General features: G+C 40.4%; 1 protein-coding gene and 1 long non-coding RNA gene across 12 annotated transcripts in view; one reads left to right on the forward strand and one right to left on the reverse strand.

The window, feature by feature from the left end:
* The window catches only part of DTNBP1 (dystrobrevin binding protein 1), a 161,703-nt gene that overhangs the window by 124,408 nt on the left and 22,533 nt on the right, over positions 1–14,762 (forward strand). The window lies entirely within an intron of this gene.
* LOC144582025 (uncharacterized) lies at positions 4,164–7,816 on the reverse strand. Its single transcript, XR_013533715.1, has 2 exons — positions 7,633–7,816; positions 4,164–5,153 (listed from the first exon to the last, which is right to left on the reverse strand). It is a non-coding gene; the product is annotated as an uncharacterized LOC144582025 (long non-coding RNA).

Raw genomic sequence — 14,762 nt, forward strand, 5'->3', positions numbered from 1 at the left:
TCATGGAGGTAGCCCTTGAAGGCTCGCAGCAGCAGGAAACAACTTCCTGGCTTCAGGAAAGGCCAAAGTCAGAGTTCACTGCCTGGCACAGAAGCACCGGGTTCCTGGGAAGCTGGAACCTGCCTTATGAAAGCCCCCGTTACCATCACCCCTTCCATCCCACAGGGCTGCTGGGTCTTGCCATCAACCATCTCATCACACCCAGGACACTTGCCTATTTCAAAATCACCCCTTCAACCTGGGCCAGGCTGAAGGCTCACTTTCCATCAGGCCTCTGAGGGGGACTGGTTCGTGCTGCTGTTATCGAAAAGGGGAAACTGTTCACAGCAGAAAGACCAATACAACACTAGACATCCAGGAACCCAGCCCCTCAGGTGCTTTGGGGACCACACCCCTGCCCCTGTGACTCCAGCACAGTTTGGTTCCCAGGACTTTTCCTGGGAACCCCTCAGGATGATTAACATGGACAGATGGGACCTGAAGGGGTCATTGGTCCTTCTGAAAATGCTCACCAGGCAGTGTGAGTGTGGGGAGGCCATGTGCAATGTGTGGGACCCTGTCCTGCACCCACTCAGAGCCTCAGCCCTGCAGAGACACTGGGAATGATTTGCTGCAGGTGGGGTCATCCTGATGCTTCTCTGAGGTCTTTTTCTTTCAGTTTTTCTGAGTAACTTCGAGGACCACGTGACTGCATGCCGAATAAACTAAGGTGTGCACAGACCCCATCTTGTGCAGGGAAGGCACAAAGCAGCAGATTTTCTGCCACCCACCTGCTACCTTTCCAATGCTACTACAAGATTTGCAAGAAACTGTTGTTTATCAGAAATAATCTTTATTTAAATAGAGCAGGACAAAATAGAAGTGCTGCAGGCTCCAGCAGGCTCTCAATACAGCATTCCTTCCTCCCGGGTATAGGGCAGGACCCCTCTGGAATAAGGGTCTTCAAGAGAGAAAGAGGAGAGTACTTCTCTAGGTTTTAATAGCTTGCTTTGGGGAAAGGGGAGTTCTAATGTCTATGACTTCTTGGGGAAGAGGAATTCTGATTTCTGTGACTTGCTTTGTGGGAGGAAGAAGGGCTGGAGAAAGGAGGACAGGAGAAGGTCATAGAGAATTTTTTTCGTAGGCCCTTCCAACATCTTTCCCTGTGAAGCATTCAATAGGCCAAGGTGCTATGCTTTGGAGTATCTTTTTCTGGGCCCCAGCATTAGCCATGTGTGTTTCCTTCTCAGATCTTTACAATTAATTACTTGGATTTACTCGTATCTTGTACATGTATTTTACAGAAAGTACAGGCTCTTTGGAGATGCTGTAGGTGATTCAGCTGTATAGTTCTAATTCGTTGTGTATTTGAAGTATCAAAGTAAAACCAGATTATTTACATATTGGTGTCTGTAAAGGTTTCCCAAATGAAAGTCAGGTTTTTAAAAATGAATTTCTAGCCTGGGCAACATGATGAAACCCCATCTCTACAAAAAAAATTTTTTTTTAATTAGCTAGGCATTATGGCATGCACCTGTAGTCCCAGCTACCCAGGAGATTGCAGTAGGAAGATGGCTTGAGCCTGGGAGGTGGAGGCTGCAGTGAGCTGACATCACACCACTCCACTCCAGCCTGGGCAACAGAGTGAGACTTTGAAAAAAAAATTAAAAAAAAAAAAAAATTGCACCATTGCATTCCTGCCTTGGTGACAGAGTGAGACTCTGTCTCAAAAACAGACAAAAAAGAAAAAGAAAATTACAAGGACAAAAAAATATATATTTACTACTTATTAAGTGGAAGTGGACTGTGGAGATCTTCATCTTCCTTGTTTCATGTTGAGTAGAAGGAGGAGGAGGAGGAGTTGGTTTTGCTGACTGAGGGGTGGCAAAGGTAGAGGGAGAGGCAGATACACTTGGTATAACTTTTATTGAAAAAAATTCATGTATAAATGGACTTGCCCAGTTCAAATCCATGTTGTTTAAGAGTCAATGGTATTATCTTTTTCTTTTCCATACAAGATTCTGGCTGAGACTCCTAAAACAAAAGGAGATGAACAAAAGAAAAGCAAATTAATTTAATACAAGTTTTACATGACATAGGAACCTTCAGAAATTAAGATAAAACAAACAGACACCCGTGTGTTTCTATGTTAACTTTGATGAAGAGTGGAGATTCATGGAGAAATATGATTGGAGGATGAAAGGATATTTCTAATATTCTTTCAGTAATAAATGGGGGCGGGGGGAAACTTAGGAAGACCTGTTCAGATTTTTTTCTTCAGGGATAGGAACAATTCCTTTATTCCAGGTATACACAGGATACCTCTCTAAAGAGGGTCTTGGACCTATTTCAGGGGAAAGTCAGAGAATTATTTTATGGACTGCTACAGGGGGAAAGGGTAGAGAAGGTGAGAGTGGCCTTACTGATTCTGCTGTTTTCTCAAATGCCAAGGTATACCATATTTTGGGTTAGCATGTCCTGAACCCCATCAGGGGCATAAGCTATATTATGCATATATTATCATTAATCCTCACAGCAACCTGTAGTGTTCGTGTTCCTATGTTATTGAATTCGAGAGATTTTAATAACTTTCCAAAATTATCCAGCTAGTAAGTGGTGAAGCAGGAGATTAAACATTATTGTTTTGTGGTGAAATAATCCAGCTCCATAAACTATTTAAAGAGGTTTATTCTGAGCTAAATATGAGTGGCCATGGCCCTAGACACAGTCTCAAGAGGTCCTGAGAACATTTGCTTGAGGTGGTTGGCTTACAGCTTTTTTAGAGAAATCTAAGGTATCAGTCAATACCTCTGACATATTTTCTCCTCCTTCCTTTTGACAAGGAAATTTTAGCTCTAAGGGTTATAAAGGGATGAAGATCCATCTTCTTTAGGCTGAATAGGGGTGATGTTATTCCCCCCCAACTATTAGGATCTCTGGTATTCACAAGGTACTTGGTCAGAAAGCATCTGTATGGTGAGGGCCATTCATAACTCTGAGTGAGTTCTGACAAAAGGTGATATTGAGAAGACTAATAAGCGTTGAGTTTAAGATTCAGTAAGCTTTTCCTTCATTCCTGCACAAAGAGCACAGTGACAATGTGTTCTGCAAGAGTAAAGCAAAATAATTACAATTATCTCAAGTAAACTAAATAAGAAGGCTTTCCATAAACTGGGCAGTTGGAACCAAGCTGACATGGAGTGGCTAGCTGATTTCAGTATGTGCCCAGAATTATGATACTGATCCAGATTTTTATATTACCTGTTCTTCTTGTTTCTTCCTTCTGAGCTATATCCAGAGATCACTGGCTGGTTCACAGGAATAAGCTGGGTCAGTCTAAATTGCAGGAAAAATACTCAAAAACAATAGACACGACTACATTCTAATAACAGGTGTACTATAGTTATTGAAACATAATTTTTCTCTTTCTAGTCTCCCATTTTTACTAAAGACAAAAAGTGTGATAAGCTTGATTTGTTTGCAAAATAAACTTTAGTCTTTTTATTCCTGGCCTGATGATTTGTATAAAGTGCAGCAAGAATAATTTTTGTTATATAGTCTCTTTTTAAATTGGCTTTGATGGAACTTTCTTCCATAAGGAATTTTAGATTAGACCTCTTTTTAAAGATTTGACCCTAGCCAGGCGTTTGTGCTTGCAAATACCTGTGTGAGTTGGACAAATTGTTTCCTTTTCTCAGGGTCCCAAGGTAGCCTGGGCCTCCTGGGCCTGTCAGAAAGTGACATTCTTTAGTTACAACAGGTCAGGAACCCTATACAGGGACTGTGTAGACAAGGTTGGAGGCCAGTTTTCCCAAGCTTTTATTGGCTCTGTAATTCAACTTTGATTCTTTAAAGCAGTCTGTTTATATTTGAAGCATGCCATTTCAGTCAAAGCCTTGGTAAAATAACCAGTTTCTCCAGCTGTGCCGTTACAAAAGAAAACAGATTCTTATTGCACTTACGCAAATAATTATATTGCTATAAACTACAAATACAAATAGTTTCCAAATTCTGAAGAAATTGGGTAGAGACAACTATGCTTCAAATTTTGTTTATAGGAGTACACTTTACCCAATTGGTACAAAAAATAGTTGCAATTTCACACCATGAATTATAAATCTTTATAACTAGGCCCAAACACGTCTTTATTAATCAAAGTAATAAGCATTACATTCAACACAGTCTGGCCAATGAGAAATAAGTTTATTCCTGTAGCATAAAAATCTATGCTTTGGGATTTGACACACTCTTGGGAAGCATTTTCTGCATTCCACTGGTTATGGAAGTGTTTTTCTTGCAAAAAAGTTGTCAAGATGCTTGAAGCAGTAGTAGTCAGTTGGCGAGAGGTCAAGTGAACATTGCAGATGAGGCAAAACTTTATAGCTCAATTCATTCAACTCTGGAAGCATTGTGTGCAGTTGGACATTGTTTTGGAGAAGAATTAAGCCCTTTCTATTGACCAATGCCAGCTGCTGCTGTTGCAGTTTTCAGGGCATCTCATTGATTTGCTGAGCATACTTCTCATATGTAATGGTTTTGCTGGAATTCAGAAAGCTGTAGTGCATCAGACCAGCAGCTGACCACCATATAGTGACCGTGATCTTTTTTTTTGGGGGGGGGGTGCACATTTGACTTTGGGGAGTGCTTTGGAGCTTCTTCTCAGTCTAGCCACTGATCTGGTTGTCATTGGTTGCTGTGTAAAATCTTCTTTTCATCACACATCACAATCTGATCGAGAAATGGTTTGTTGTTGTGTAGAATAAGACAACACTTCAAAATGACAATTTTTTAAAAATTTTCACTTAGCTCATAAGGCACCCACTTATCAAGCTTTTTTACCTTTCCAATTTGCTTTGAATGCTAAATGACCATGGAATGGTTGATACTGAGCTCTTTGGCAACTTCTTGTGTAGTTGTAAGAGGATCAGCTGTGATGATTGCTTTCAACTAGTCATGGTCCACTTCCGATAGCTGGCCACTACACACCTCATCTTCAAGCCTCTTGTCTCCTTTGCAAAACTTCTTGAACCCCCACTGCTCTGTAAGTTCATTAGCAGTTCCTAGGCCAAATGCATTGTTGTTGTTGCAAGTTGTCTCCACTGCTTTAGACCCATTTTGAACATGAATAAGAAAATAGCTCAAATTTGCTTTTTGTTTAATATCATTTCCATAGTCTAAAATAAAGATAAACAGCAAGTAGTAAATCATTAATAAAAACATATAAAGCGAGAAATGCCCATTAAAATTACCTGTAAAGTAACCACAGCTATTTAAGAATGTACTGCAATATCAAACAGCAATCTCCAACAGTGCAAAAACTGAAATTTCTTTTGTATCAGCCTAATAAAAACTGTAAATAGCTCAAAAGAAAAGATTTTTTAGCTCTGAAAAACAAAACAGAAAGGATGGGCAATGTTTCAAGCAGAAAGTCATAAACAGATTATTTCAGTCTTTAATTCAGTTTATGTAATTCCTGTTTTGCTAAATATTTATGAATACATTAGTTTTTCAAGAGAGTGTTGGAAGTTCTTTTCTATTTTATTGGCATACTTTGCAAAGTTACCAGAGACCTTCATTTAAGAGTACTCATCAGAGTCTTATAGTTGATTATAAACCATCTTTTGAAGAGGATCAAAACAAGACAATTGTCTGTGAATGACAAAATGTCTTAGGGCAGCCATAATCAAAGATGCAATTGACAAGGAAATTTGGTTACTTCTGTGGCATACAGTAATTTAACATACTATATTTATTGATAATGTACAGTAAGTAATATCAAAATTATAGGTGTTTCCAGTATTTTTGGAACACATACTAATAATATATTTATACACATATAATCCTAAGAAAGCCAAATACCATTTCATATTTAACAGTGCTTCCTGTATGATTTTAACGTACCAAATAAGTCAAATATGTCATTTTTTACTTTAGGGGACTAATATCTAAAAGATTAATTAAGACAAAGACATAATTTATAATTTGACTTTGAAAGTTTGTCAAATATCAAAGGTTTAAAACATTTGTTATTATAAAATAGAATCCCAGCTTAACAGTAAGTCATTTATTTAGCCAAAATGATAAAGATTTTAAAAAGACAAAAACCTTCACCCATTAGTACAAGAGAACTTAATTTTCCAAACAATCTCTTTTCTTCTTGCCTTTTTTCTGTAGCATAGGCAAACCAAAAGATCTTATTACCTTTAAATATTACATGAAAATCTTGTTCAAGAGACAAGGCCAAATTTTACCTTTGCATTAGTGTACTACGAATGTTAAACCCAATTCTTAGTAAAACCTTTAGATAAATTTATCCAGTCTTAATCAGTTTGACCATAAGGTAATATTCCTGTAAACCTTTTATAAACTGTTACAATTTTCTGTTAAAAATAAAAGATTAATGTTCTAAGAAAACATCACTGCTTTTATTTCAAAGTTCAATTAATATTAAACAATATTACCCGTTTAACTTTAATATGTTTACACACGGAATTTTTTTTTTTTTTGCATTTTAGGTTTTGGGGTACATGTGAAGAACATGAAAGATTGTTGCATAGGTACACACATGGCAGTGTGATTTGCTGCCTTCCTCCCCTTCACCTATATCTGGCATTTCTCCCCATGCTCTCTCCTCAACTCCCCACCTCCACTGTCCCTCCCCTATTTTCCCCCAACAGACCCCAGTGTGTGATGCTCCCCTCCCTGTGTCCATGTGTTCTCATTGTTCAACACCCGCCTATGAGCGAGAACATGCGGTGTTTGATTTTCTGTTCTTATATCAGTTTGCTGAGAATGATGGTTTCCAGGTTCATCCATGTCCCTACAAAGGGCACAAACTCATCGTTTTTGATGGCTGCATAGTATTCCATGATGTATATGTGCCACATTTTCCCTGACCAGTCTATCATTGATGGGCATTTGGGTTGGTTCCAGGTCTTTGCTATTGTAAACAGTGCTGCAATGAACATTCTACACACACAATTTCTTTTCCAGGGTTAGTCTTTCACAAACCTTTCACAACTTGCTCAAACCTTCAACTTTATCATATCTAACTTGAAACAAACCTAACCTTCTAAACCAGTCAAAAATATCCACATCCCCATGCCTTATAATATTTTACCAAAACTTCATTCTGTTTTTTACACACCTTACATGTAAAACTGTTTATCCAGTTATCTCAGTGACATATGTTACAGTATTAACTCTTAGCAACTTTTATTTTTGGTAAAAATCCTGTTAAGTGATTTTATTTATGTACCAAGTGTGGAACCTAGGACACCAGACAGAAGTACAGACAAGGTCTGATGCTTCGTAGCATACCCAGGGTGCATGGCCAACTCCACAGCTCCCCAGGCCTTATCTGGAATCTAATGGCTCCAAAGTAGTCAAGGTGAACACGTGTCTAGTCAAAGAAGCAGTTTATGACCTTAAAGCATTTAATTCATTCAAACTGGGGTACAACCTCTGACCAGGAGATTCAACATGTGGTCGCTGGGCAGGATGGAAGAGCAGAAAGTCAGTCACCCTGAGTGACAGAAAAGATAGGGTGACACACAGAAAAGGGTGTGTGTGCGAGAGAGGGGAAAGAGGGAAGCATTGCGTGAAGTGGGGTTCAGCAGATGAGGAGCACAGGGAGGCCAGGGAAAGACTCACCCAGAGCAGTGACACTGAATCAAAAGGTCAGGCAGCTGCTTGTCAGCCACAAAGAGATCTTGATCTCCAGTCTCCCCATCAGCTCTTAAGTTTCTCCTTTGAGAAGAAAAAGCTCCCCATGTCCCATGCGCTTCTCTACATGCCTAATTCCGTTACCCACATCCAACAGCAAAGAGCACAAGGCAAATTAATCCAGAGTTAACCCCCTATTTCTTAGGAGGGACTTTAACCCTGCTAAATTGGGCATTTAACCCGGGGATTAATCCAAAGACCTTAAACCCCCTATTTCTTAGGAAGGATGCTAACCCTGCTAAGTTGGGCCTCTAACCTAATTCTGTTTTTACCCTAGACAAAATACCTCACCACTTACCCAAAGTTGGCCAATTAGTGGTGCAGTTTATTCTGCAGGGGTTTGGGTCAGGGGTTTCTCCAGTATCGTTGCTCAGTGGTTTGCCAGGAAGATGTTACTGGAAGTGGGTTCCAGTCCAGACCCAAAGAGAGGGTTCTTGGATCTTGTGCAGGAAAGAATTTAAGGCAAATTAAAAGAGTAAAGTAAAAGCAACTTTTTTTAAAAATTAGACTTTAAGTTCTGGGATGCATGTGCAGAATGTGCAGGTCTGTTACGTAGGTATACACATGCCATGGTGGTTTGCTGCACTCATCATCCCATCATCACATTAGGTATTTCTTCTAATGCTGTCCCTCCCCTACCCACCCTCCCGCCCCCATGAATGCAAGTTTATTAGAAGAGAAACAAAAGAATAGTGACTCCATAGACAGAGCACCCCCAAGGACTGCTGGTTAGTTATTTTTATGGTTATTTCTTGGTCATATGCTAAACAAGGAGAAGATTATTCATTAGTGTTTCTGGGAAAGGGATGGGGCTTTCCTGGAACTGAGGGTTCTTCCCCTTTTTAGACCATGTAGAGAAACTTCTGAACAATGCCATAGCATTTGTAAACTGGAATAGCATCAGCGGTAGTATCTTTCAGCATGCTAATGCATTATAACTAGTGTATAATGGAGCAGTGAGGACAACCAGAGGTCACTGTCATCACCATCTGGGATTTGGTGGGTTTTGGCCAGCTTCTTTACATCCTGTTTTATCAGCAGGGTCTTTATTACCTGTGTCTTGTGATACCAGTCCTGCTGAATTCCTATATCATCCTATGACTATGAATGCCTAAGCACCCTGAAAATGCAGCCCAAGAAGCCTGAGTCTTGTTTTAACCAGCCTCTATTCAAGATGGAATTGCTCTGGTTCTAAAGCCTTTGACAATATTGCTGAATCATTTTAGATTCTTAACATCCTGAATGGTAAATGTAGGACCTTTTTGACCATCAAAAATAAGAGATTCTAGCAAATTGGAAAGTGTTTATCTTATGTGTGCATATTTATATAGGGGAGTAAGAAATAAATATAAAATCCTAAGCCCCGTAACTGACTGTACAGACCTCCTCTTAGCCAAAGGGAACCAGAGTAACCTTGAAAACTGAGTTCTTAGCCATGATGGGATAGGAGGTCAGATATGCTTCTGACCATCTCTTGCTAACCACAGTTAGGCTTTCTTACCTAAGGGCTGAGGAGAAACCAGCCCTTTCAAAAGACTCCACTGCTGATTTAAACCAACCACCTGACACTGCTTCTTCCTTTTTGCTATTTTCGCACAACTGAGCAGCATTTTTTCCCATAAGAGACCACCAACCACAAAATGCTTTGGGCCAGTCTACAGACTGCACAGCAAGGGTTGTGGTCGTCGTCTTCACCTTTTGACATCAGAGAGGAGCAATCCACCCTTGGATCTTGCTAGTGTCACCATTTTTTTATACATGGGTCCCATGAGGGAACATGAAGCTCCACTGCATGTGTGCACTTTTCTCCTTTTGTAAATATTCATGACTTCTCTGACAACTTATTGAATATGTACATTTGGCCACCTGCTTAGCATGAATTTCTGTTCTCTTTGCCCCTCCCTCAAAGTGTTTGTGTCTGGCTTCTGGCCTAAGGCTGTGCTTCCCAACCTGTTAGAATGGCCACCCTACAGGCTGCAACCCTTCATGAGAAATAAATCTCTCCTTTCCAGGTTTATTAACCTTGTCATTCTTCAGTTGACAGGAAGAAAAATATCTTTCCCTCACCCATCCTAGATTCATGGCTAAGACCCCTATAACAAAAGGCAGATTAATAAAAAAGCCACTGGGCATAGTGGTGTGCACCTGTACTTCCAGCTACTTGGGCGGCAGGGGTGGGAGGATCACTTGAGACCAAGAGTTCAAGACCAGCCTAGGCAACACAGACTGTATCTCAAGAAGAAAAAGGAAAAGAAGAAAAAAGCATACAAATTTAATGTAAGTTTTATGTGACATGGGAGCCTTCCAAAATGAACACCCAAAGAAACAGAAACTGTGTATTTTCATGCTAGATCTGATGAAGAGTGGACAACTGTGTTGAAATACGACTGGACAAAGAGTATGATCTAATGGCAGTAAACGGGCAGCTTAGCAAGATCTGTTTATTTAGATTCCTCTCCATATCCCTGCATCTTCAGAGATGAGGATGTTCTTTCTCTCCAAGTTTATGGTGGGTACCTCTCACATGAGGGTCTTATTCCTGCTTCAGGAGAAATCCAGAAGATCCTTCCTAGGTTTTTATGCCTGTTTCAGGGAAGGAAGGGCAAGGGGAAGGTGAGAGCGACCCTCCTGTTTCTGTGGTTTTCTCAGATTCTTTCAGCCTAAAGTATGTCATATGCCACAATGCCATATTTTGGGATATCGTGTGCTGAACCCCATCACCCGTGATCATAAATGAAAGGAATTAGGCTTAGGAAAGGAAGGAAAAATGAAAACAGTTTAAGAAGTTAGCTCTCAGGCTCTGGATCTGCTTCTAAGGAAGCTGCATGGGGTTTTATAAGAAAATTTAAGAAATAGCAAAGCTCTGAGGCAAAAAAAAAAAAAAAAAAGGCTCACTTGTTGCCAAGAGCATTGAACTGCTTTGCACATGAAGAATAGAATGAAGTTGTCCCTCTGCTTGTGAGGAAAGATACATAAATGACTTTGGAAGACCTAAAACAGTTTACGTCAAAATGCGAATCAAATAACTTACCATCTCCCTGGAATGCTGTGTGGTTCCATCTTATCCGAATTTCAAACAGAATATCTATCTTGTATGGTACCATCTTTCATAATATGCAGCTTATGTTTTAAAATGTCTAAAAATCGTGTATTTTCATCCAGGACCTTTTTTATATACTAACATATTAAGGATATGCAAATATTATAACAGGGCAGTATTCCTGATGTTTTACAAACCATCTCATAAACTTGTTTTACTTAATCAAGCAAACTGCTTTTTTCGTAAGTTGGCAATTGTTTTTGGACTTTTCTCCCCTCTCCTGTTTATGATGGTACACCAAAAAAACTAAGCAATGAAACCATCATTTGAGCTTAAACTTTTTCCTTGAGTGGATATTTCCTGAATCTTATGTCCTGTCACTCTTACTTTTTAATTAACCATTTTTCACTCATATCACAATCACTTTGAGTTCCTATTTTGTGCTTAGAACATAGAAGACCTCAAAGTATTTCATGAAAATAACTTATTTCTGTGTATTGGATTGATAGGCAAATCTTCAATCTAAGGAATATCAACATGTTATCAAGAGAGTTCATGAAAAGGACATTATCACATCACAGTTTTCAAAAACAATATGGGTCTTAGTTTAAGAATGTTAACTCAGTTGTTTAGTTAGACTTTTCTTACAAAATAAAAGGCTTCTTGTATATTAATTGCTTTTTTTTTTTTAAATGAGAAAATAGAGAATAGGGATCTCGCTGTGTTGGCCAGGCTGGTCTTGAACCCCTGATCTCAAGCAGTCTTCCTGCTTTGGCCTCCCAAAGTACTGGAATTAGAGATGTGAACCACTTCACCCAGCTGTGCTGTCATTCTGATTGGGTGTAAGTAAGGGAATTCCTGTAATATCTTGGCTGTGTTGAACCTTTCATTGAATTGATAATATCAGCTTATAGGTTGTGTGCTATTCTAAATAAACCCTCAATATTCCTTCAGCTTCTCTGCCTACTTTCAGTTCTGGCCAACCCCAAAGAAAGGTTCATGGCATCATTTTGTGAATATGAATTCGGGGGAGGAGTTCAGAGGATGTATTTTATTGATGACTTGGGTGTGATCTATTTTTGGCATGCTATTTCTAATACATTACAGATTTCCTGGCCAGCTTTTCCATAGCGCTTGGGTAACATCACTTTTTTTTTGACTGAATCTTATGTGCAGGTGTTTTTGGAGACCTCCTGCACTGATTCCATGGACCAGTATGATGTCATGGTCTGTTGCCTGTTCCTGAGAGCCCCTTGTAGCCACTTCTGCTCCCACTTTTAGCCATGAGGATTATACTTGTTTGTTTCCAGCACATAGAATCACGTGCTGGTGTTTACTGTCAGCTGTGCTACTGTTTCCTGAGCTGCTGTGTGCTGTTATCTTCTGCATCACTGCACCTCAGACGTCTGGCCTGCTGTGACTCCTGGCTGCAACTTTGCCATCAAGCAGCCAGTTGAAGGCCTACTCCTATACACCAGTGAGGCTGCTCCTGATATCTGGCATTTATGTGCAGTCCCCATGTAGTGATTGCTACCAGTATCTTCATCAGACCGTTGCTGAGCGCCAACTTCATGATGGGCACTAAAGCTGCCATGTTGAAAGACAGTGCCTGCTCTCGAGGAAGGTGGCATCCAGTGAAACAATAGGAGCAGGCATGTGGCAACAATGGAGATGTACCAGTTATGTGGGAGCATGGAGGAGAGAGAGCCTGGGTCTCCCTGGCCTGTCAGAGGAGGGGGCAGCCGAGCTGAGATGTGGAGGGGATGAGTAGAAGTTGGCTGAGTGCAGGCCACTGAGCAAAGGGTGACTGCAGTTTACAGGTCATGGCATGGCTTCTTTAGGGGAACCATCGGGTTTCTGTTGTGTGTCCTTCATCTGCAGCTGGGAAAGCATCTTCCTCGGGATACTTCTCGAATGGTGGTTTTGTTGCGAAGCTGTTCTTACATGTCTTTACTGAGCGTAATGTAGTTGTAGCCAGTAGAAAACAGGAAGAGGAGTAAAATCTCTGAACACTGTTTTGAATAAGAAGTAGCGCATCTTCAGCATCTCATGCTTGTCTTTTGCACGTCCTCGTTTATCTTTCTGCTAAGGCATCAACATGTTCAAGTTGGCCAAAAGCTCCTGCTGAGGCCCCCTAGCAGGGCTATCCTGTCCCTGACCTGCTGCTTTTTTTTCCCCCACATCGCCTCTCTTTCTGCTCATTTCCCCCTTCATCTACAGAGCAGTTAATCATAGAGAAGCAGTAAGAGAGGTAAGCCTGATAAACTTATTCATATTAAGCTTTAAATGTTTTCTCAGAGCTCCCCCCACCCGCCGAATACAGTATTCTTCATATTGAAGAGACATGTTAAAACATGTAATCTCTGGTGAAATCTCAGAAAAGCTGACTAAATTCCGATGACTCAGCACGCTGCCCCCACATTGACAGCTCCCCTGCTCCGACCCTTCTCGTGCGGCGTCTCCTTCAGCTTGTGGGCTCAGGAACTTCTCCAGGTCCATCTTGTGTCATCCCTGTGGGTTGCACCACCAGCCTGCCTGGGAGGAGCAGAATCTGCCTCTCATCCCCATCGCATTAGCTGGCAGTGAAGGGCTTCTGGTGGAAGGAGGGAGGGGACCAAGGCAGCTATTCATATTGCTGATTATTCATAAGTTACTTAATCATAAACCTTCAACAGCTTATAACTGAAAGTGATACGTTCCCATTTCAAAAATATTTTCTGGAAATAATGAGGTTTCCAGCAGATCTAACCAGCTTTCAAGCATGCTGAGATTTGACTATCACTGAACCTTTTAGAAGCAGGATATTTCCAACTGGTGGCATGAGGACATTTATAACAAGAGGCCTTTGAGCCCAAAAGCATGTTGAGCTTTGGATATATATTTTGTATTGCAAGTATATACAGCACTCTATTTGAAATATGTGTAAAGGTTGTGGGAAACAAAATTCAAAGCTATTTACAGTGCTTCTGAATTCATAATAGATTTTTGTTGTCACATACTTTCTCATAAATTGCCAAATAAAAGTATACCCACTCTTAAACTTGAAAAGGTTTGAGACTTACTGCCCTAGATTAGAATTTTTGCACTACTTAAATTGAAACCAAGGCAGTATGAGTGGAAACGTCTCTAAAGGTATTGCTTTGAACATTTTTAAGTTTTCTTCAATGATATTCAAAATCCAAAGAAATCTAGCATCTGAATTATTCTAATTAATGTTGCAAATCATTACACTAATGGTACATCTAGTTTTTATTTCCTGGAGCTCCACGGGTGGACTGTGGGGAGCTGCAGGTAGCAGTAGTTCAGTTCCCTCACCTTTGGAAAGGAAGTTCTTGAAGTGCATGCAGGTGGGATTGGCGAAGTCAGAAGCTGGCTCTGGCCACCGGTGGTAGGCTTGGGTCAAGGGACAAGAGCCCTGCCCAAAAAGATTGGAAGTGATTCCTTGCTATAGCTTTAAGAATTCCTTGTGCTTCAAAGGCCTTTCGGATTCTGTAGTGTCCTATGAAAATGCACATGTCCCTGGTAGACACTAAACCTAAAAATACTGAATCTTGGCTCTGAAGATTTGGAAGGATCTTCTCTTTTAAAACTTTTCACAAGGCTTGGGTTTGGTCAACAGCTAGCTGAGCATAAAATCCTAGAAAAAAGATAATGCAACCTAGTGAGGACAGGAAAATGAGCTGTAAGAGGGGAGGCCCAGCATTGCTGTGGGGTACCACAGGTGGCGAGGAGGGCTAACAGAAAGGGCAGCTGCCAGGATACCACATCCGCTGCACCTGCTGCCCACATCCAGCCTGTTTCTGGATTGTGGTATTTCGGGTTCCCTTTAAAAAGAAGAAAATAATCTTTGTTTTTCGGATAGTAGTACTAGAATTGGAGACCCTCAGATCTTTGGAGTCAATTTTGTTTGGAGTCAGTTCACCTACAATTTTGTTTGAAGGTGATATTATTTGCAACTGCATTTTGTTTTTGATCTGGCTCATGAGAAAACAACAGTAGCTTGTGTATTTCTCCATTC

Source organism: Callithrix jacchus, chromosome 4 (assembly GCF_049354715.1).
Source record: "Callithrix jacchus isolate 240 chromosome 4, calJac240_pri, whole genome shotgun sequence".
Lineage (NCBI taxonomy): Eukaryota > Metazoa > Chordata > Mammalia > Primates > Cebidae > Callithrix > Callithrix jacchus.